The sequence below is a fragment of the Triturus cristatus genome, chromosome 7, assembly GCF_964204655.1.
Source record: "Triturus cristatus chromosome 7, aTriCri1.1, whole genome shotgun sequence".
NCBI classification, from domain to species: domain Eukaryota; kingdom Metazoa; phylum Chordata; class Amphibia; order Caudata; family Salamandridae; genus Triturus; species Triturus cristatus.
In genome coordinates this window covers 382,119,303-382,142,896 of record NC_140590.1, presented here as the reverse complement: position 1 = coordinate 382,142,896, position 23,594 = coordinate 382,119,303, and the positions used below count along the sequence as shown (strand labels likewise).

The 23,594-nt window shown below is 46.2% G+C and overlaps 1 protein-coding gene across 4 annotated transcripts in view; it reads left to right on the top strand.

Annotated features, from left to right (window-relative positions):
- The window catches only part of CCDC106 (coiled-coil domain containing 106), a 215,804-nt gene that overhangs the window by 124,464 nt on the left and 67,746 nt on the right, over positions 1 to 23,594 (top strand). For 3 of the 4 annotated variants that reach the window (XM_085616585.1, XM_085616584.1, XM_085616586.1), the window contains one exon: positions 10,249 to 10,348. The exons of the other annotated variant lie outside the window; for it this stretch is intronic. The gene's annotated coding sequence lies outside the window, so the exon portion shown is untranslated. The remainder of the gene's footprint in view (positions 1 to 10,248; positions 10,349 to 23,594) is intronic. 4 annotated transcript variants of the gene reach the window in all.

Sequence of the window (23,594 nt, the reverse complement as noted above, 5' to 3'; positions counted from 1 at the left end):
AAAGTTATTAGCAAACCAAAAAGTGCTCTGTCTATGGAAAAGCAGACCTAACTATAAATACCCAGTGATGACCACTACTGGGTAAGATTTTTATATATATATAGGTTAAAGTGGCATTATAGTTAGGAATTGTAATAATATGTTGTGTTTTACATTAAAGAAGAAATGTTGAAATTCACTGTAAAACCTAAGGGTTAAATGGACATTATAGTCCGCTGTTGCAGTGATCTTATTAATGATGTAATCAGACTAGTCATGAGTGATGCAACGTATTATGTGAGGTAATTAGCAGTGCATGGCGAGGGCCGTGTTTTGTGGTGGGCGCAGGGCGTGGCCGGGGCTGCATGAAGAGTGGTTGCATGGAGGGCCTAGCCGGCAGCCAGGCCCTGCGCCCAACCCCCATGCTGCCGGTCTGTGTGTAACAATACAAAGGTTGTTATTTTAAGTAAGGCAGACCTACTGGCTCTGTCAAAGGGTCAAAACACCAAAATATAAAAAGCTGTGGGTCTATTGGCTTTATCAAGGTGTCAGGATTTCAACGTATATAAAGCAGACCTATTGGCTTTGTCAAAAAGTCATAAGTAACTATAATCAAATGTATTTTTCATAAATTCACACATTGAAATGTTTAATAATAAATATTAAAAAAAGGAAACATTAAACGTGTTGTGAGTCCTTTAAACAATAAATTCATGCCACAAACTGCAGTCATAGAACCAACCACATGGGGGCATTGCCCAACATTTGAAGAGTATAAAGCTCCAGTCCTGAGTGCTTTCATTTTTTTTTTCAGAGCCATGGCTTTCTGGATCTCCCTAAGATCGGCAGCGCTGACACAAACAAACAAAATGTGGCCATTGGGGGCGGGAGGATAGCGGGGTGCAGGTTGTTGGGACCCCCACACTTGGTCTTGAGCGGCAGGATATCCCTACCATGCCCACTTCTATGTTTAAATTTTTTTTCACAGGACCGGGAACGGAGTCCCTGAGTCTTAAAATAATGCCACCACCTCTTTGTTGATGTGGTGGCAGCTAATCAGATCGTATCTCAAGATCGGTATGCTCCATATCAATCAATTCCATTTTACAGCTTAATTTCTCAGTAAATCAATCAGTAGATTTGTAGAGCGAAGATAGTCACCCATAAGTGTATCCAGGCACAGGCAGGGTCCAGTCGATTAGCCGAATATCCAGGTCTTCAGGAAATTTTGGAACTCTGGAAGAGATGAGGTCTGGAGATTAAAGGGTGGTTCGTTCCATCTCTTCGCGACTGAAAGGATTTACACCAATTCCACAAAAGCAAGCTTTCTGGACCAAGATCTAGCTTTCTGCCAAATTTGATATAATTACATTCAGCCGTTTTGGCTATAGCTGTGTCTAATTTTCCTTTGAAAAATTGCATTGGGAAAACATGTTTTGGGACCCCATACTTTTTCTCAGCTCCCACTTGACAGATCACCCCGAACTTTTCCAGGAAGGAGCTGAGGTCGATGAACATTTTTGTTTTGTGAAGTTTCGCCACGCGGTGCAAACGTTATTAGCAAACCAAAAAATATCTTTCCTGCAGAAACGTTGTAAATAGGTTTTACTTTCCTTAATTAAACTTCCCATGCGTGATAAAGGATGCGTGCTAAAGGCATGCTTTGTGTAGTGTTCTTATTTTCCCTATGTTATTCTCCCTTGTTACCATGGACATATATTCCCTTTTGTGTTCTCTATTAGAATACTCTTGGTTTAGAATGTTGTTACTTGAACTGAAAGTCAATTTAACTTGTTTGCTGAAGGATGAGGTCTTTTGACAAGAAGCTACATTAAAGACCTTCAAGCAAGACCACAGTTTCCTGTGTTTACTTCTGTGCGCTCACTACTTAATTTTGGCGACAATTGGAAACCTACCCATCAACATCAAGAGACCTCAACTCAACATTCGTGCATATTTTAAACTTTACTGCAGGAAGACTACCTTTCTTCTCTGTGTTCACCGTGCCCTCGCTGATCTCTGATCCACTCGACTTCATTGTGGGAGGTCCGTCTTCAAGGAGCATCCGGATCTCAGAGCGAACATTTTTGCTCACTTCAACTTCCAAGCCTCCTTCGTTCCTGTTGCCTGCTTACAAGAGATACAGCCAGCGCTGCAGAGCGGAACAGCTGCACTGTCCTTGTCAGCTCCGCTCTACTTTGACACAGCGTCCTGACTGTCTACAAAGTCCGCTGTTCCTTCGCAGATTTGCGCTTTGGAGCCTATCACCTTGCCGCGGTATTGAGAGGAGAGGCCTATCAACGTACCGGGTGCTGTTGCTTAGCAACCCGTGTTGCCTGGCCGTGCCTGGTCCCAGCGTCATTTTCTTAACGTCGCCTTGACAACCACAACGTCATATCCCTGCGAAGACACTGCGTCTACATTCTCTTCAGATTCCCCATGTCAGCGTGACACTTTTGTCAAGACGCTGCGTGATATCTTCATCAAGACGCTGCGCTCCTACGACTATCCTAAATCAGGTCTTTCCTATTCAGCTGCGGTAAGGAAAACTTTATTGCTTCGCCCTGTGAGAGCAGCCTTACTGCTTCGTTGGACCGGCTCTTTAAAGGTACTGTTTATTTTTGTTGTTTCAATTATTTTCACGCTGATCTGCACAGCTTTATTTTGTTATAACGTCTCAAGTCTGCAGATCAATATTAGCGCACCTAAAAGGTTCTGCCTTTATTTTATTATTTATTTACACGCTGATCTGCACAGTATTATTTCATTATAACGTGTGAAGACTACAAGTCAGCTCTAGCTTGATTAAAAGGTTCTTCTTTTACCTTATCATTTATTTCCACGCTGATCTGCACAGCATTAGTTTATTATAACTTGTCAGGACTACAAGTCAACGCCAGCTCGTTTAAATGGTTTTTCTTTTATTTCATCATTTATTTCCACGCTAGTCTGCACAGCATTATTTTTCCTGAAACCTCAGAACTGCAGATCAACCCTAGTCTACTATGCTACATCCTACGCTGATCTGCACAGCAATCTCATTAAACTTGTGTGTCATTATCTCACTGTTTGAGGTTCATCTACAAAGTTTTTATCTTTTATTTGTTGACATGCACTACAGGTCACTGATCAACTAACCATTTCATGCCACTCTCTGCATACTTGTACTTCTGTTTAAGAGCAACCTTCACTCTTTTACTCTCTCTTCTTTCTGATAATTAGCATTCTCGTTATACCTCTTACCGCTCACCTTTTTGCTGTCATACAGAACGTCACCCCTCCACCTTTCTTTCCGCTCCTGGAGAACCTCCCATAACCTGGTTAAAATGGAAAAAAGTATTTGTTAATTACGCCAGGGTCTGTGGCACGTCTCTAAGTGCAGAAAGAAAGTCATCCCTGTTTCTGCATTGTCTAGGTTCAGAGGGACAGGAGGTATTTGAGCACCTACCTGATCTTCCTGATGGTGAGGCTGACTCGCTCAATGAATACAAGGTCTGTATCAAGAAAATGGACTTACATTATCTTCCAAAAATGAGCATGATACTAGAACAGTATCACTTTGGAAACAGAGCTCAAAGGCATGATGAATCGGTTGAACAATATGTCACAGCCTTACGCAAACTTGCCTCAACTTGCTCGTTTGCCGGACGTTTGGATGAGAGACTTAGAGATCAGCTCATGTTGGGTTCATCCATAGATAAAGCTAAAGATACTCTTTGGCAAAAAGACAATCCGTCCCTTCAAAACGTTATCACCACCTTGAAAATGCACGAGCATTCCAAAGCATGCGTTGAAGCTATACGCAAAGATGCAGACAATCATAAGAGTTCTAACTCTGATGTGAAAGAGTTAAAAGCTACCACATCTGACAAGTCACCCAAATCTTCTCAACAGAGTACTTCATTTTCCTCAAAATTGACACGTTCAAATTTTAATACTAAGTCTTTTCCAGTAAAGTGTTTCCGTTGTGGGAATACAGGACATGTAGCTAACTTTAAAGACTGTGCTGGGTGGAAAACTACTTGCTCAATAAAAGGAAAGGACACTTTTCTAAGTGTTGTAGATCCAACAGAAACCAAAAGAATGTAAGGGAGGTGGACATTTATGACCAAGATGATGATAATCTTGTTGTCTGCCAAATTAGTGGTCAAGTAATTGATGGGCCCATGGAAAAGGTTCTGATTAATGATAATTACGTCGAAATGTTGTTCGACTCAGGGGCCAAAATTACTCTAGTGTCCAAAGTATTCTACGAGAAACATTTATTCAGTAAAGTCAAGTTGTTTAAACCGGACATTGTTCCAAGAGGTTATGGTGGCCAAATTATAAATCTGTTTTATGAGAACGATAGATTTTAAAGGCAGGATTACTGCAGGGAAGATATATGTGTCAATGAAGGGGGATTCCTTAATCAGTTGATCTCATCAACACGATCTTGGTATTTTTCTGGATCCTGATGAATCTCCTTCTGTGCGCTTAAGGGATCTTCCTACTGTTGCTTCGATCTCTGATCACGACACCTGGATTAGTAAGTTTCCAAAAGTTTTTGATGAAAAACTAGGTTGCCTTAAGAAATACCTACACCTAATCAAATTGAAAAGTAATTCGATACCTAAAGTGGCCAAAGTCAGGAATCTACCTTTGTTAGTCAAAGATAAAATGAAAGCTGAATTGGACAAGTTATTGGAGAATGGTGTCATCCAAGAGGTTGAAGCCACTGAGTGGGTCTCTCCAGTTGTTATGGCCCGCAAAGCCAACAGAGAGGCCAGATTATGTATTGATATGAGGGAACTCAACAAGGCTGTGGGTTGACCATTATCCTCTTCCGAACATAGCTGAAATGTTGCCTTCTTTGGGTGGTGCCACTCACTTTTCAACGTTGTACTTATCCTTGGCCTATCATCAGGTCATGCTCCATCCCTCATGCCAAGACTTGATGGCTTTTATCACACCATTTGGCACCTATAAATTCCTCAGGATGCCTTTTGGCTTGATATCAGCCGCATTGGACTTTCAAAGAGTAATGGAGAACATCTTGGATGGGATTGATGGAGTCAAAGTCTACCAGGACGATGTCCTTGTTCATGGTGTGAGTCTACAAGAACATGACGTGAGAGTAAATGAAGTGTTGTCCAAATTACAAGCATCAGGTCTCACTCTCAGGTTAGACAAGTGCAAATTTGACGTCAAAGAAATTGAGTATCTTGGACATTTGATTTCAGGGTCAGGCATCAAACCTAAACCATCTCTAGTAGAGGCCATCTCCAATCTCAACTATCCAGTGAATAAAGATGAACTCATCAAGTTTTTAGGAATGGCAGAATTTTATAATAAATGTTTTCCTGGTTTTGCTCATAAAACGGAAAACACCAGGACTTTGTTAAAAAAAGGATGTGAATTCATTTGGGATAAATCTTGTAGTGATGAGTTTGACCTGATCAAAGATTGTTTGAACAAAGCACCCAATCTTTCTAGCTTGGCCCCACTAAAGAGTCTTATATTATGACAGATGCTAGTTGCAAGGGTCTGGGTGCTGTACTTTTACTACCTGGTGAAAAGGTAGAAAACACCATTTTATTCATCTCAAGAGTGCTTAGAGGTGCCGAGTGCAACTACTCGGTAGTTGAGAAGGAGTCTTTGGCTGTTTATTGGGCTATTCGAAAACGTAAGACATTTTTGTGGGGCAAACGCTTTTCTTTGATTTCTGACCACAAGCCGTTAAAGGAAGTGTTTGAAAAGAAAGGAATTGATTGTGTCTCGCATAGAATAACAACATGGGTGGTTGCACTGCAAGACTTTGAATTTCTTGTTTCTTATTTACCAGGAGCTAACAACATCCTTGCGGATTGTTTGTCTAGACTCGGTGGTGCAGCTGTTTCTGATGGTAGTGATGATGACTCTTTTGTTGGTGAAGACTCTGGAGAGGATTTGAAAGTTTGTGTGGTCACTGAGGGTGTAGTCACTGAGGAAGAATGGAATGCAAATTTGAGAGATGATTCAGTTCTACAACAAGTTATATGTTTTGTACGTGACGGGTGGTGCGAAAAACGTGAGTGTGATGAAGAGATTAGAGGATTCTGGTGTGTCAAAGAAGAATTGTCCTTTTCTAATGGACTTCTTTTCAGAGGAAGTAGACTTGTTGTTCCATTGGTTCTACGTCATAAGTTGATAGAAAATGCACACGCTAGTCACTTGGGTATCGCAAAAACAAAAGAAAGGCTTAGGGAAGCCTATTGGTGGCCTGCAATGGACACCCAGATTGAAAGGTTAGTACGTGCCTGTCCTCAATGTGCTAGTAGTGACAAGGTTCTTAAGTGTAGAACTAAACCTATGGTTGTCAGAAAACAAGCCACTGGTCCTTGGGTGGACATTCCCCTGGATATTCTGGGTACAGTTAAGGTCAGGTCTCAAGATCGGTACGTTTTTGTTTGCCTTGATATGTTCTTTAGGTGGCCAGTTATAAAAAATTGTCAATTGTGTGGATTCATCAACCTGTGATTAGTTTTCTTGACGATCTCTTTGCTAATGAGGGTTTACCAAGTTCCATTTTGACGGACAATGGTGTACAATTTACCTCTGGAGTGGTGAAGGAGTTTTTGAGTGAAAGAGGGATTACACATAAACGTGCAGATTTGTATCACCCAGAATGCAAAGGTGTAGTTGAGAGGTTCGTAAGGGTTCTCAAAGAAGCTATGCAACTAGCCCTAGTGTCTAGTTGTAATTGGGAAGAGGCGGTCAAGAAAAAAGTATGTGAATACAGGTTCACACCTCATTTCTCTACAGGTGTCACACCTTTTACTTTGTTTAAAGGAAGGGTGCCTAGTACGCAGGTGAATCCTCTTTGGGTGACTTCAAGAAGGGTGGAAGTAGGTGGTGTGGTTGACCATACGGTGGGTTGGAAAGATCGTGAGTTAGAGAAAATAGTAAAGAGGAAAAATGTGTTTGATGCGAGAAAAGCTGTGAAAAGAACTGTTGTTCAGGTTGGTGACTGGGTGACTGGGTCAGGGTAAAACTCCCTGAAAGAAGATTTGGTAAGTCCAAGTTTGGTCAACCAATCAAAGTAATTAAACTTTTGGGAAATGCAGTCAGAACCCAAGATCATAGAGTGTGGAACCTCAACAGAATTGCCAAATGTCCTTCAAAATGTACTGAGGAGAATTCCTCTGGTATTTCTACTGTTCCTTCACAGTCTGACGAAAGGAGACCGTGCAAGTTGATGAAGGTTCCTCTTTGTTTTCAAGATTGTGTATAGTGCGTTTAATTTGTATTCTTCCATTCTTGTTATACCTTTATTTAGTTTCTCTATTAGAATACTCTTGGTTTAGAATGTTGTTACTTGAACTGAAAGTCAGTTTAACTTGTTTGCTGAAAGATGAGGTCTCTTGACAAGAAGCTACATTAAAGACCTTCAAACAAGATCACAGTTTTCTGTGTTTACTTTTGCGCGCTCACTACTTCACTTTGGTAATTCATACAACCTTTTAGGAGCATTATAAATTGCCGCTAATTGATAAACTTTTGCAAATGTGTACACATTTTTATATTGGAATAACTGTTATTAATGTAAGCTGAGCTCAATGTAAACCAAATTTTGCATTATTAACCCATATATACCAATTTGAGCACCTTATAAATATGCATATATGAGTACATATCTTGACATAGTAGTAGACAATCTTCTTTCCCGCTCCCATACTTTGAAGCACTGTAAACTGGCAGCCCATGGGTTTGTACTGCAGGAGGTGAGCCTACTTTTCCAATGGTCAAAATAAACATGCAGACCTCTTGTCCTTATAACAGAACAATATGTCTTGGGCATCAGACGATAGGAATTCCACACCTCGATGGCTGTTTTATCTGTATTATGGTCGTCACAGAAGTAAAAAGAAAGTTGACTTCAATCTCAAATGGTATTGCTCTGTGATATGACCAGTGAATATCATTTGTGATAACTCTTCTGATCTTGACCTGCTATTGTGATATATAGTGTTATCTGGAATTTCTGTGGCATGTAACTTCCACTATTGTGGCATCGTGGCACTCTTGAGTGTCTGAAGCACTTGCAGGCCTGCTTTGTTTGGCTGGAGAGGTATCTGGGTGTAGTATGACATTTGTGGGAAGAGCTGGGATGAAGTCTAGACGTGCTGTTTTCATGCAGGTGTGAATCAGATTCTGCTGCTGTGCGTGCTCATATGTTTAGTATGTTAGCCGTGCTAGATCACACGTCATTTAGCAATTAAACTTACATGAATTGGTTAGCCTGCACCTTGAAAGTATACTATCCTGTACTTTCCTTTGGGTTTAAGAGGTTAATACGAACTGTCTTGTGGCTTGTGTGGGGTACATTTTAGCATCCAAAGCTTTGAAAGTAAGGACTTTTTGAAGTTTCTTTATCTAGATGCTGAACGATTTCCTAAAGTTTGATGGATGGGACTGAGAATGAGTGATATCTGAAACTGGTTTTATTGAAACCTGCATTTTGATATACAATGGTGTGTTTGACTGAACACTTCTTAGTTAAAAAAATAAAGATAAGATTGACTTTATCACCTGCGGAATAAACTAGTCAAACCAGAAAGCAAGACTGTGTTCCTTAGAAGTAGTGTTAGAAACTCAGAAGACAAAGTAATACTGTCAGTAACAATTATGTTACCTTCACTTCACAGATGTCTTTATTGTGGATGCTAATTGCATATGTACTGCTCATTGACCTATTTCACCCAATTAGAATCAAGCTATTATCAATCCCTCCCTCCCACCCTTAGTAGTGCTTACATTTGTGAAAATGGCACACATGGGATCTAGTATGTATAGTTAAATAGTGCGTACCTAGAGCAATGTTACACACACTAAACAATGTTTGCCCTTTTTCAATATCCACAAATCTTTGATAGATCCATCAGACCATGGCTCCATAGTCAATGCCAAGATGAGGGTGCCTAAAACACAACCTTGCCTGCTACTCTTTTTAATACACAATGGCTGGGTCATATTAGCTGGGATTCATGTCACATATAACATACATTTCCCAGTTTAAAATAACTTGACCCTAACTCCAATCTTCATACCTTAAAAACGTAGAACCAATTAACATTGTTAAATGATTTTCAGGTATCCCACCATAATAGCCAGTATATTATACCTTTAGCTTCGTTTAGAAACTAGAACCAAGAGTATCCTCATGATATCCCACTGGTAGTGTGGGAGCAAAGCCTTTTTAATATTTTTGACTTGCATGTATATCGTTCCCATTGGACTTCTTAAATGGTTCTTACTGAGACATTTATTAACATGAAAGGCAGGTAAGAGGTGTAATATAAGTTATCAGTTCCCAGCATCAAAATGAGAACATTCATGGCCTTCCTCATTTACTCCTGGAGAAGTCCCCATCCAGAACTTCATTGTAAATGATTCCAGGACCTAGAAGAATATAGATCATTCCTTTAAACCATTGTTTTCGGTGCATAGACCGTATTCAAAACCTATGATTAGTTTGCTTCAGAGCGTAGCTAGATTATATGAAAATGTAGCTAAATCTTTTAGGCAAATGATAATGTCTTATAAAAACAGTTTTTATGTAGCGAGACCAGCAGCATACATGACAACATGTTTTGGGGTCACGAGGGAGGGAATAAAAAACATAACAAAAATAACTTACCTGCAGCCGCCCCCATCGCGCTGTTATTCCCCTCTTTAGAAAGGCAGGCTCCCAGAATGCCCTCTGGCCAATTGTGAAGCTGCTTCAGGATTGGCCTGAGTGCCCTTAATTCGCGCTCCAGGACAGACTGTGAGTCTGTGCCTGCTCTGTCCAACCCGGCTGTGTTGCTGGGTGGGAGAGAGCTTTCACTGCACTTGAGGGTTTGGCTCACCTGAGACGGCTGGCCAAAGCATCATACGCAGTGATGGGAGTACATTCCCACTCCCATCAGTGCCTGTCACTACCAGGCCCCGCCCCCACGACTCAGCAGGAAAGGAAAATCAAAACGAGTGCCGTTTTATTTTTCCTTTCCTGCCGTTTTGGGAGCGGGGAGGCGACTCTTCTCCGCCATAGCGTAGGAGCCGCCGCTGGTCAGAAGCCCGCTGAGGAATCGAGTTTTTGCATGTAGGAATCAGGAGGCGGGAGACTAGCCTTGAAATCGGTAGTCTCCCACCTGAATTGGGTGGGTTGGAATGTATGCAAAAGTGAGAAGAGTGGATCCAGTCTGGTGAAGCTAAGTGGTGACTGTCTTCTCTCTTAAGTAACGGATAAATTCTACTAATTCTTTGCAGGCGAGCTTTTATACTGATCCCAATTGATCTGAGGGAATCCTTCTGTGGCAGGAACGTTTCCAGCTCCCGTGGCGGCTCCTGCTTTCCCACGGGGTGGCAGGTAAGCTCCTTTGCTGACATTGCTCTTTTCTGATACCCAGTGGTGTAACGAAATCTGGGGGGACCTCCCTGCAAGGTACAGTGAGGTGGCCCCTTCTTCCCTGCTGTACTTCTACTGCGCTATCATAAGTAGACCTTACCTCACCACAAATAACATTCCCTACCTGCCCCACCTTACAGATTCCTTGATAATTTGGAAAACACAGCCTTAGAAATACATTAGTATAACTAAAACCTGTTATTCTCAGTGATTTCCTCACCACAAAGCCTGACGACAAGTTGAGTGGAACGTATCTTGCCTGGCTTTCCTACACTGAGATTTTCCAGGTCCAGGGACCAGGCACCAGCCTTCAGCCCCCAACCGACCCTCCACCAAGACAAAGCAGGGGAGCATGTGATGTAGCTACGTTCTCTCCTTGTCTCCACCACCACCATCTTCTTCACCCCTCACTGGCACATCGCGGGAATATACCACCTGTTTAGAGCAAATGGTAAATGGTTGCATTAAATCCCTGGGAACTGGGAATTCCATGTACAATTCTGCCTGGTAAATCCGTTCTGCCACATTATTCCCTATTACTTGGGGTTTACCTTGTAACAGGAGCAATTATGTGCAGAGATTCCTGCCTATTACGGGACTTCCACACATAATTGCTCTTAACTTGTTATTGGGGGATATAGGTGGATTTTCCTTAGGTCCGCAGGTCACCAGATTTTAACTGAATCCCACTGTGCTTAAGAAGACATGGCTTCCCAATGAAGGGGGAAAAACAAAGCATTTACCATCCTGGGAGCTACATGATTATTATTTTGAAGGGGTTTGGGGGGCGGGGTGAGGGTTTAATTTTATACACAAATGAGTAAAGTTGCAAAACATTGCTGTTAATGAAATTTTCTGACTTTGCCAGAAGTAGTTTAACCCACTTAACCTACTCCTGATGAGTATACCCTGCTGCTGTATGTCCCATGGGGAGGAAAATCCTGCACCATGAAATAATAGCTGTAATGTTCCACGTCCTCAGCCAGTTAAAAGATGTGAGAAGACACAGACCCTACAGAAGGAGAAGGCACTGCAGGATGCATGATATACAGTGCTGTGGATGGTATGGGTGGCGAATCAACAAGACAGTTCGAAACAGGGGGTCTAAGGGAACTTTTAATGACCACAACAAGATTTATTCCCCATAACAGTAATCACAAAACAGTATGAAATCTTGGGGTCAATGAACAAGCTTTAACGGAACTTAAATGTAAAAGTGTGTATCAACCTCTCAGATCTGAACCAAATGACTAGACCTCACAGTATAAAGCTGTGGGCATATCCCTTTACAGGACGAATTCCCTCACTCACCATAGGTGACATGCTTCATCATATGGGAATCTCCTCCCTGAGGAACACCTAGTTCCCCAGGGGGCTACAACCTCCTCTCTACGAGGAAGGAGCTCAGGGATGTTTTTGTTTATACACCTAGATGGAATTTACTAAATCCACAGATGATGAGTTAATGATATATGTGAGGAGGGACGCAGCGCAAAAAAAATTGCTAAATGTGCTGGAAGTGCAATTAAAACAAGATAGAGTGTGTAAAACACAAACTTTATTCTAATACACGCCCTACTAGGATTAAAAATAACAGTGCACCAGCAGTATAGATTTAAACCTCTTTGGTGGGATGGAAAATAGTAGTCGACATGTTTCAGCCTACAGCCCCATCGTGGGCAAAGCTTTCATCAGGACCATTGGTGATGCTGCTGCATAAAAGTGTATGTGTGATATCAACAAAAAAGGATACTTGAACAGGATCTTAAATCAGTCATCTGTTCTTCTAAAAAACATTACCCGCAGTCTGCTGGGTAACCAATTCACCTCAACCTGGCAACAGCTCAGGATGGGGCACCGCTCTCTCCGTCGGTACTCCGGGCCCGAATTGAGCCTGTGACCGGAGGGTGGCGGTCAGGGCACAGCGGAGACTTCTCCGTAAAGGTAGGGGGCTTTGCCAGGGAGTGGAGGCTTGGCTCAGGGGACAGGTAGTAGCTACAGAGAAATGGTGATCACTACTCTGCCTTGAAGAACAACAGGAATGGATTCTCACTTTAGCTAAGGGCTGCTAAAGCTGCTGAAATAGACTATATATCCTTCAGGATATAAATGTTAATCAGCAAAACATTCACCACGCTGAAAGCTGCATTCACAGCTCGGAGCTAATGTGTGGAAAAAAGTTAAAAACATCTCAGAGCGGGATTTTTGGGGTAAGGGAATGTCCCCTGAATAGTAATTGTGAATTACTATTAGTAATTGGGAATAACTAATTTTGATTGACTCTACTGCCTTTCATATTTGGTATTCTGATTTGCAGCCCAGCTCACGTGCTGATCCAATGTACTCACTGAAGCGTATGCCAGTTCTTTGACTCTGAGGTCCTGCAATAGATTCTGAGACCTGGAGGCGTGCACCAAGCCTGCCCTTTAGCTCTTGTGGGACTTGTCAATGTCAAGGGTTGTCATTAAACAGTGGTGACAAAGGCCCATTTTTATAATCTTAGCACTTAATAGTCCTGTTTATATGATTAAGGGGGGGGTGGTGTCTTCGACTGGCCTCACTCGTGTATAGTTGCACTTTTGATAGACACCCAGATCCTTGCACTGACATCTCATGTGTATGTCAAGTGTGTGTTGTGTAAAGCGTGCATGGATGCAGAGCGCTGAGGTGAGCGTAAGATTGGTGAGACCAGAGGGATCTATTTACATGCCTCTGGTTTTACATGGCACAAGATGGAGGTTGTGGTGCAGACTCCCAAGACAGTGGAAGTGTGTTGCCTACTCTCCTCGCTGGGGGTGCAACCCTAGACGCTGAAGTATGAGAGGATGGAGACATGACTGCCTTTAGAAATTATATGATTACTTTTAGTAGGGGATTGCTGATTAGTCCTTCTTGAGCAACTGCCATTTCGGTTAATGGTGATAGAATGAGGTTGAGTTAGCAGATTCGGTTGTTGAAGGGAAACATCTAGGCAGGGCCCGCCCCAATTGTCTCTTCCTGGTTGCTTCTAAAAGCTGATGACATCCAGGTGCAGAGGTATCACAATTCATTGTGCCCATATTGTGCAAACTGCTTCTTGGAGCCAGCATCATCACTTCCTGTTGCAGAGTTCCGTGTAAAATTCATTCTAAGGCAGCACACATGTCAGTCAATAATGAGTGGCTGTTTTAGGATGAAGATAATCCCACGTATAGACTGAGGTGGTAGCTGTTAGGGGAGCAGGCGCTAAATGCCTGCTGTACCACTCTAGGATTCGACCCTTCCTGCCAGAAGCCACAAAACCAACAGTACAAGCCTGGCAGAAGGCACTAAAATATATCAGTTAATATTGTAAACCCAGACAGATCACCCCTCTTTGGGAAGGGACCTGACTGGCAAGTTTCTAAATGCCCCATTGTTTAACAGGGTGGGACCGAATTGGATCTCCTAATTAGAGAAGTATGGGCAGGAAGATACATGAAATCCTGTGAAGAGCTTAGAGGTTGATTTGACTTACATACGTCAAGTTTCTTTAGATTTCTGCATCTTAGGATCCTTTTAGATACTATATGGTCAGACACTGAGCCTGCCCCAAAATATAATCCGCTTGAGGCCAAGCTCACACTAAAACATGCACAGAAGGACGCATTTGTAGCCTATACTGCTGTCTCATTACGAACACATTGGACCCACTTGTGGGTCTGAGGAAACAGTGGCAGAAACATATAGGTACACTGGACAACAGAGATTGGCGCGAAGTAGGGATGGCACCAAGGTCATTTGCGATATCGGCCTTAAATACGCCTGATTCAGTTGAATTACTTTCATGGAAATTACTATACTCACAAAAAGCTTTGGAAGATGGCCCATGAAGCTCATCCTTCACATTCCCATAGCTTAGTCAAAAAGGACTCTAATTTCATGTAATCTGCATGTGTCTGGGAATTAGGAGATACTGGTCAGAGATAGAATCGGCCGTGGACAAAGCACTTGACAGACAACACTTTGACCTACTAGTTGAAGAGAGTAGACCTCATGTTGATTGTGACATGATCTATCCTTGCAGAACGTGACATTGCCCGTAGATGGCGCTCTGAAACAAAACCGATTTTGAGAGACTGGATGCAGGTGCGCTATTGTATATGTGATATTACATCGCAAGCACTACAATGCATGCGTTCACAACGCTTTTGTTACAACGACTGCGTTGTTACAACGCAAGCTATTACATCGCAAGTCGTTTCTCTGACTTGCTGTAGGGAGCGCGCTGGATTTAGGAATAGTATAATTTACTAATCCAACTCCAGCATGTGCAACAGTAGGGACGGTGTTGGAATAGTAAATGATACTATTCCTTAGTTTAGCGCACCCCCTACAGCAAGTCGTGGAAACGGCTTGCGTTGTAACAACGCGGTCGTTGTACCGACCGGTTTGTAATCGCATGCGTTTTAGCGCATGCAATGTAACGCTGTTTCCCGCACTATTATAGAGAAAAAGGTTTATAAAGCATGTGGATGTCTCACAAATATGATAAGATATGGGTCATGTGAACTGAGTACTCCTACTTACTAAAAGCGTGAGGACTTACATTATAGGCAGTACTCTACCCAACTCTTGACTATTAGACCTGTGTTCCGGTGTATATGTTTAACAAATGTCATGATTAAGATGCACACACATAAAAAGAGTTCTTCACTAAATGGATTAATAGATTGAACTTTTTGAATGTTGGAACATGCCTGTTCTGTCTATTCAATTGGATACTGATCGTATATTGGGTTGCCCAATATTTCTTGGTTAATGCAGTCTATAAAAATGTGTTATTGAAAACTTCAGGGAAGGCAGGGGCCCGGCAGGGGGTGATTGGACAGATGATCCGTCTGTTACTCCAGTGTCTCTTGGGTTTTGAAGCATTGTATTCCACCTTGGTTCTCTGATGAGGAGAAGGGGGATGCCAGGAAGACGAGGCATGGGTGAATGCTGGCTCTCTCAATTCTTTTGGTCCCTGGATAGTGCTCCAAGAGCTTGGTGTTTGTTGTCTTCCTTTGCTCAGTGGCTTAGAAAGCCCTGATCTGGAAGCAGGCCTGGGCGCCTGATGCCCCTTTTTTCGGTCTTTTTGGAATGTCGGTCATTCACGCGACCACTGAAACAGCCATCCTGGGCAGGCATCATAACCTTGGCAGACAGAAAATAAAATGCTCACGAGTATTTCTTTGAGCCTTGGGGGCTAAAATGAAATCAAGAGGAGCCCCTTCCCAGATGGAAATGGATAACAATGACCTCTCACTTGGGGAGAATATGTTACTGAAGTCCAAAAATCCCATGCATTCTGACCTCAGTGCAAAGACTGAACATAATTAGACTGCCATTAAATCTGTGGAGTAGAAACTGCAGGGGCTCTTTGTTAGTGGCAGAGGTAGCGAGTCCTTAATGTAATGCAGACAAGAGAGTTAGGTCTTTGGATAAGAGTGGCTGATTTAACCTTCTCAGAGCAAAAAACAGCAATCTACAGGATGGGTCTAGAAGAGAGTATGCTACAAATTAAGTCTAGGCTGCAACTCCTGGATAATGTGTGCAGAGGAGCAGAGAAATGTCTGGAGGCAGCACCTAAATGGAGAGATCACCAACTTCACATGGAAAATTGAGTTTTAGGTGACTCTCCCTTGACAGAACCTGGGAAGGTAACAGGGTCTGGTGGAATGGTGAAGGGTATGGTGATGATGGCGGCCCACAGTCAGATAAACAGGAGTGATGAAATTCTGACAACAGTTGTATGCAACTGAAAGATTTTGTGTGGGACAATTTTGTTCTACTCTAGCGTAACCTTAGTCCATTAACCTTGGATATCAAAGCCTTGCGTTCTATTTAGAAAGATTAGTACAGCATGTGCTCAATTCACTGAACTATCTTTAGCATACTTTAGTGTCTGTTCATTATGCATTCACTACACAGCATGTTTCCCTGAGATTCTTTTAGTTTTACCATTATTTGCGAAGCTTCACATTTGCACTTGATACATAGGCGAAGTGTGAATGGTTTTCTAGTGCAATTAAATAGTGTTAACTTAAGGAAATTAATAAGAGATGGTATTATTTGACAGCTAAATTACAATTGACAGAAGAATGATGAATGTATGAGTCAGCCTAGTCAGGATTCAAACTAGTTGACTTCCTGGTTAGCCACATATGTGCAGTAGGTGCATCCACCTACTGATCTTGCTTCGCCAGAGACAACTTCCATGTCTAAAGCCACATTTACCATTTATAATTAATGGACAATCACTGATGGCATCATGCTGGGGTCAGGCTGCTACAGAGCCTCATTTTTTAAAAAAAAGCAATTGAATGTCACTGCCTGAAGAAGTTGGAGGTGGTCTCTTGAGTGAGTGGGTGGGCCCATGATTTACAAAAGCTCCTTCCCTTCTGGAAGCGTGGCAAATATTGTAAAGCAATTAAACTATTAAGAACAAGGTGGAAAAGACGGGGGCGTGGCCGAGCCGAGCTGCAAGATGGCCGCCGTGTAACGGGGCTCTGCCGGCCGAACGCCTAAATCCGTCAGTTCATCCGTTTTACGCCGACATCCTGGCCCGACAACGCTGCGGCGGAGGGTGCCCGGACGTAGCGGCACCGATCCCTGCAATCCGGACCGAAATCGGTGGCGGCGATCCGGAGCGGTGCTCCCTTGAAGCCCAGGCGGTGGCTCTCCTGACTCCCGGCCGGGGATCCCAGCTACGCAAGTCCCGTGTCGCGGGCCAGAACACGACGTGCAAAAGGCCGCGGCTGCCGGAGGGGGGACGAATCCTGCTGTCCCTGGCGCCCCGGATGGCCCGGGGGGCCCTAATCTGCGGCGATCTCCCCGCCTCCTGACAATCTACGTGAGCACTGATGGGACGGCCCTGGGGCTGCGAGAGCGACGCCAATCCTGCTACCCTCGACGGTGACCCGGGTGGCGGAGTGCGCCTTCCATCAGCCTCCGCCCGGTGCATACCTATCGAACTACGGTGGATCCGGGGACTGCGGAGTGGGTGCCCGCTGTACGGCCGCCCCAACTGCGGATCACTAGCGGTGTGCCCATTTGGAGGGCCTGTCCCGGCCTCGGACCCGCACGTGGTGTGAGCTGCAGGCCTGCTGGGCCTGACTGTGCGTTGTAGATTCCTGCTGGCGGCGAAGACGGCCGGGCGGCCTTGGGAAGGAGCAGATTGGGCACGGTGGGCCCGTGACTTGGTCCGGACTCGAAGGCCTGTGAATACTCTGTTGGGCCCTTTTTTCCTACCCACCCTCCCGCTGAGACTCTGATGGTGTGACCCCTTTGCTGCGCCATGGGGAAGACGGATGTTAAGCAGAGGAAGCTCCAGTTTGGGAAGCACATGGCTCAGGACACTGAAACTGTCCCAGCGTCCCAGACGGTGGTCCCTGAAACGCAGCTAGAGCCGACGCAGGACGCCGAGGATGTCAAGAGCATGTTTCGGGATTTGAAGGGCTGCCTAAAAGAGATAGACGGCAAGTTGGACTCCATGGCCAGACGACTGGACGGAATATCGCACAAGGTGGATCAACACGAAGAACGACTGGCGGCGGTAGAGGCGCGGGTTGCCGACTGTGAAGAGAGTAGCGGTGACACCCGGGAGCAGCTGCTGCGCATGGACAAGGTCCTGGAGGTGATAAAGAGTCGCAACGAAGATTTGGAAGCCCGCTCTCGCAGAAATAATGTGAGAATTATTGGTATTGCAGAATCCACGAACATTGGCACTATGGAGCACTTCGTTGCAGGGATGTTCCGCGACCTGTTTGGTGAGGCCCTGTCGGCCATGTTCCTGGTTGAGAGGGCACATCGCACTCTGGGGCCGCGGCCGGTGCCGGGGGCGCCGCCGCGCCCGATCCTTGCCAGGATCCTCAACTATCGAGACAGAGACACGATCCTACGGCTGGCACGTGAGAGAGGTGAGCTAACATTCCAAAACATGGCAATATCACTGTTTCCCGACTTCACTCAGGCTGTGCAGGCCGCCAGGCGTGAATTCCTCTCGGCGAAGCGGATCTTCCAGAAAGTGGGGACAAAATATGCGATGTTATATCCTGCTAAGTTAAGGGTCCACCACGGGGGGAAACCGATGGTCTTCACGGCTGCGACGGACGCACTCAAATTTGCGAGACAGGCGGAGCGGACGCTGAGAGACAAACGTTCCGGGCAGGGGACACCGCCGCATGACCAGCTTAGCGACGTTGAGTAACTATGCCTACATTTTGGACAGCTTGGTTGTACCGTATCACTTGTTGCTCTATTACAGAGATTCTGAACTTATAGAGTGCCGTGGCTGCCGTGGGAAACGGAGAGGTCAAGGGATACGAGGTTCGGGGACTACTCTTGTACATTGACTGAGAACTTGTGAGGGGATCGGTGTTGGGCTTACCCCGCCGCGGGCAGATAGTATATATGTTAATGGGCGGTAATGTTCGGCCACCCTGTCGCCTTTTGGACAGGGGAGTATGCCGGTGACCCACGCCCTCACAGGGATGATTCCCGTAATTTCACTGATGCAATATAGTTGTTGGGTGGGGTGGGGGGGGGGCGAGTGTCTCAACCTGATTGGGGGGTTGGTGTGGGTGGTGAGGGGATTTGGTTAATGTTGTTTGGTTTTCTTCCATTGCACCATTTGTATGTAATACTACAGGATGATGTGGCCCTGCCGCTGACCGCTGCCATGTTTTTTATGTTGTTACGAAATCCAGAGCGAGAGCTCTACCTGCGGACCACATGCGCGCTGCCGCTACTGAACCCATTGCTGCGTAGGAAACACCACCGCACACATACCTGACCGCGCTGCGTTGTTTTACTTGGAATATTCGTGGTCTGAATGACCATCGCAAGATCAGGTTGACCCATGCATATCTGACACGACACCAAGTTGACATCTGTTTCCTTCAGGAAACGCATTTGCCCCAAGTAGCCGGGGTGAGGCTTCGACATGCTAGATGGGGCGAAATACACACGTCTGGCTACTCCAGCTACTCCCGGGGAGTGGCCATTTTAATTCGACGAGGCCTACCCTGGCAAACATATCGGGTGCATGCCGACACTGAGGGGCGCTACATAATATTGCAGGGGAAGCTTTTTCACATGCCAATGACACTAGTCAACATATATGGCCCAAACTCGGACGACCCTGATTTCTTCCGACACGTCTGGCACAAGACACAGTCGCTGGGAGAGGGCGCATGCATGTGGGGCGGCGACTTCAATGCGGTAATCTCTCAAGAACTAGACAGGGAGGGAGCGGCCCGCGTGCATCACCCGCATGTGGCTGACCTCCTCCGTGGCCTAATGACGGACTATCAGCTATTAGATTCGTGGCGCGTTCTGCACCCCGAGCTGCGGGAGGGCACTTGCTTCACCCCACACAGGGGAGCTTGGTCCCGGTTGGATTTTTGGCTTTTAACCCCACAGGTACATGCATGGGTGTCGGACGTCGCGCACAGGGCGCGCACCCTTTCTGACCACTCGCCAGTGGAACTGATGCTACGCGTGCCGCAGCCATATGTGACGCCCTTCGCGTGGCTCTTACCAGCGCAGGCCCTGACCGATCCGGTGTTTAGGGAAGACATATACCAGCGCGTTACGGAATATTTTGAACAGAACACTGGCTCTGTTGCGTCGGAGGGCACCCTGTGGGACGCTTTCAAGGTGGTAATACGAGGTCACTGCATCGCGGGACAGGCCGCGGTGCTGAAGACCATCAGGGGAACGCTGAAGCGGCTGGAAGACGGCCTGCATGCTCTGGAGGTGCAGTACTGTTCGGACCTATCGGCGTCAACTCTGGCGGAAACACGCACCAAGCTCACGGAGTACCAGGCTGAAGCCGATAGGGAGCTTAAGTTTCTAACTAAACAGGCGGTGGCCCGCAGATATGGCGAGGGGGACCGACCGGGCAAGACGCTAGCTCTACTGCTGCATTCGCAGCGGCCACCCCCCTTCATCTCCTCAGTGGCGACACCGGAGGGCGGACATGCGTATACTCCTCCAACAATTCTAGATACGTTTCGGACTTTTTATAAAGAATTGTACCGCACCCGGGGTGCGCCGCCGCTGTCGGAGCTGTCGGGATACTTTGATACGATCCAGCTCATTTGGTTCAATGCACACCAAAAGGGGTACTTTGATCGCCCCTTTGAGATAGACGACGTTAAAGAGGCGATAGGCGCATTGGCGGCCGGGAAGGCGCCGGGGCCGGACGGGTTACCGGCACAATTCTATAAGGAATATGCGGATCTGCTGGCTCCCAAGCTACTGGCAGTATATACTGAGGCCGTTGAAGCGGGTGTGCTCCCTGAATCGATGAGAGAGGCGGTCATTATCGCCCTCTTAAAACCGGATAAAGACGCGCAACACTGCGATTCCTACAAGCCGCTATCCTTAATTAATACGGATGCAAAGATTTTCGTGAAAATGCTAGCATTGCGGTTGCAACCGGTACTGCCGCTCATGATACGGCCTGACCAATTGGGCTTTGTGCCGGGCCGCTCTACGTCTCACAATCTTCGAACTTTATTTGGGGTGCTGCACTACTTAGCCCCGCATGTACAAGCCGTAGCGGTGCTGTTGGACGCAACAAAAGCGTTCGACTCCCTGGAGTGGGGATTCCTGTTTCCCTTGCTGCAGCGAATGGGTATGAGTGAGGCATTCATTGGCTATATTCGCTTGTTGTACACCAACATCACTGCCCGGGTACGGGTCAACGGGCTAGTCTCTGCGCCCTTCGCCATCGGGAGGGGTACGAGACAGGGCTGCCCCTTATCGCCCCTGCTATTTGCCATCGCCACAGAGCCCTTGGCGGCTCGCATACGACAGCACCATGCAAACCGGGGCATAGGCTTTTCGTCGAGGGCACTGACCGTGTCTCTGTACGCGGATGATATCACCTTGTATGTAACCGACCCGCGGGAAAACCTTTCGCCCATGACAGGAGAATTGATAGAGTATGGCTTGCTATCAGGTGTAACCATAAATTGGGAGAAGTCGGTTATTCTACCTTTGACGGCTGGGACGACTCGCTTTTCCCCGAATTGCCCGCTGAAATGGGCGGACGGACCGGTGCGATACTTGGGGGTCTGGATCAGCACTGATATGCAGCAAATATGGTCGGAGAATTATGGGCGTGCACTGGGCTGGGTCGAGGAGCGGGTCGGCCGCTGGAAGCATTTGCCCCTTTCGCTGGCGGGCAGGATTGCGGTGGCCAAGATGGTCATCCTGCCGAAATTCTTGTATCTCTTCGGGAACATTCCGCTGCCCCTGACTGCTAGTTTTTTGCGCCAATTGCACTCGAAGATGGTGGAGCTGGCGTGGGGCGGTAGGCAGCCGAGGGTGGCGTGGGAGACCCTCACTCTCCCGCAACGACAGGGAGGCCTGGCGGCGCCGGATTTCCCGCTCTACGCCTACTGCGCGCAGGCACAGTTTTTACACCACTGGGTCCACCCAACGCCGTTCCAGCCACATGTGGCGATAGAAACGGACAGAGCTGCACCGTTGCCACTCGCCGTGGCCCTATATGCGCCGCTCAAACGGCGATGCGCTGACATAGACCCGGTGCACGCACTTAGATGGGCCTGGGATGGGCTGCGACGCAGGGCTGGACTGGACCTCTTGTATGCTGGATCGATGCCGCTGCGACATAACCCGATGTGGGCCCCGCTGCAGAATATGCGCACTGGCGGGCGGGCTGCGGCGCACGGCCTTCGCACGGTGGGTGACTTGTTCCCGGGGGGTTCCTTCATCACGCTGGAGCAGATGTGTGGCGAGGAGGCTCCGACGCTGTTAGACACGCTACTTTACTGCCAGTTACGCCACACAGGTCAAAAACTGTTTCCCACGTTTCCGGCTCCTCCGCCAGATTTACCAGCCCTGGAGAACGTGCTGGCGGTGGAATCGGGGCGCAAGCTTATATCTAGATTGTACCAACGTATGCAAGCTAGCCATCCTGTGGTGATCCCGGCGGCCCGTGAGCTGTGGTCTGCGGAATTGGGTTCCGACATTTCTGATGAACACTGGGATCTATGCTGCAGACTCTTGGGGGTCCTATCCCCTAATTACCGACTTCGCCTGATACACTTTAAATATATTCATATGATATATCGTACCCCTCACCGGCTCCACCGCATGGGATTGAGAGATTCCGATGCTTGCTGGCGGTGTCGCGCAGGCGGGGCGACCTTCATACATATGGCGTGGGACTGTCCCCCGCTGGCGGCATTCTGGGTCAAAGTGTTAAACGTAGTAGGAACGATCACTGGTCTGCAGATCCCATGCACCCCGCAGGCTACACTGCTAGGTATATTGCCTATGGTCAAGCCCAAACACCGGAAATTGCCAGCGATGCTTATCCTACTAGCCAAACGCCAAGTTGTGATGCACTGGGGGGTGGCTACAGCGCCTAATATCAGGGACTGGGTGCGAAGCGTAGTATATTGCCAGTCGCAGCTAGCGCTATATTGGGAGATGATGCCGATGCGTTCCAGGCCAAAGGATATCTGGGAACCCTTTACTCACTGGTTGGCGCAGACAACGCTTCAAGAACTGTAATTTTCAAGTTAATTCCCTGATATTGCTGGGGGACAGATGCGGGTCGGATGGCATGTAGGGCACGCTAGACTACATAGATGGGTCGGGAGACAGTACGGCGGGAGGGGGTGGGCGGATGGTTGGGTCAAGCGCATGGGGTTCGAACACTTTGTGAGGGAGCATGTCTATAGTATTACTAGTGGTGAAGTGGTGGGCGGCAGTCTCGTCCATAACATGTTATATGTACACTGCAGTGGATTGTATTGTTTTCTGTTGTTTAAAAATGCAAATAAAAAGAATTAAAAAAAAAAAATAAAAAAAAAGAACAAGGTGGAAAAGACCATGAAACAATGAAGAATTATTAACAACCAGGTGGAAAAGATCATGCACAGTTTTATTATGACAAGTATTGTTGCAATTTTCTATTGCACTTTATGACTGCAATACTTGTAATATTAGTCTTTGATGTATGTTGTCTTCCACTGATTCTTACAATGCAATTGGAGGTGGCCATCTCTTGTAGACCATGGGGCTTACGCCCTGTCTCAAGTGGCCCTCCCCCACTTCTCTAAGTAGCTACTTCCAAATGTCAAGGCTTGGAGCAGCTCGGCTCACCATCAATTAAGTGCAGCTTGTGCAAAGGGCCACTTTCAGAATGAGAAGCTGTCCCCTGCTC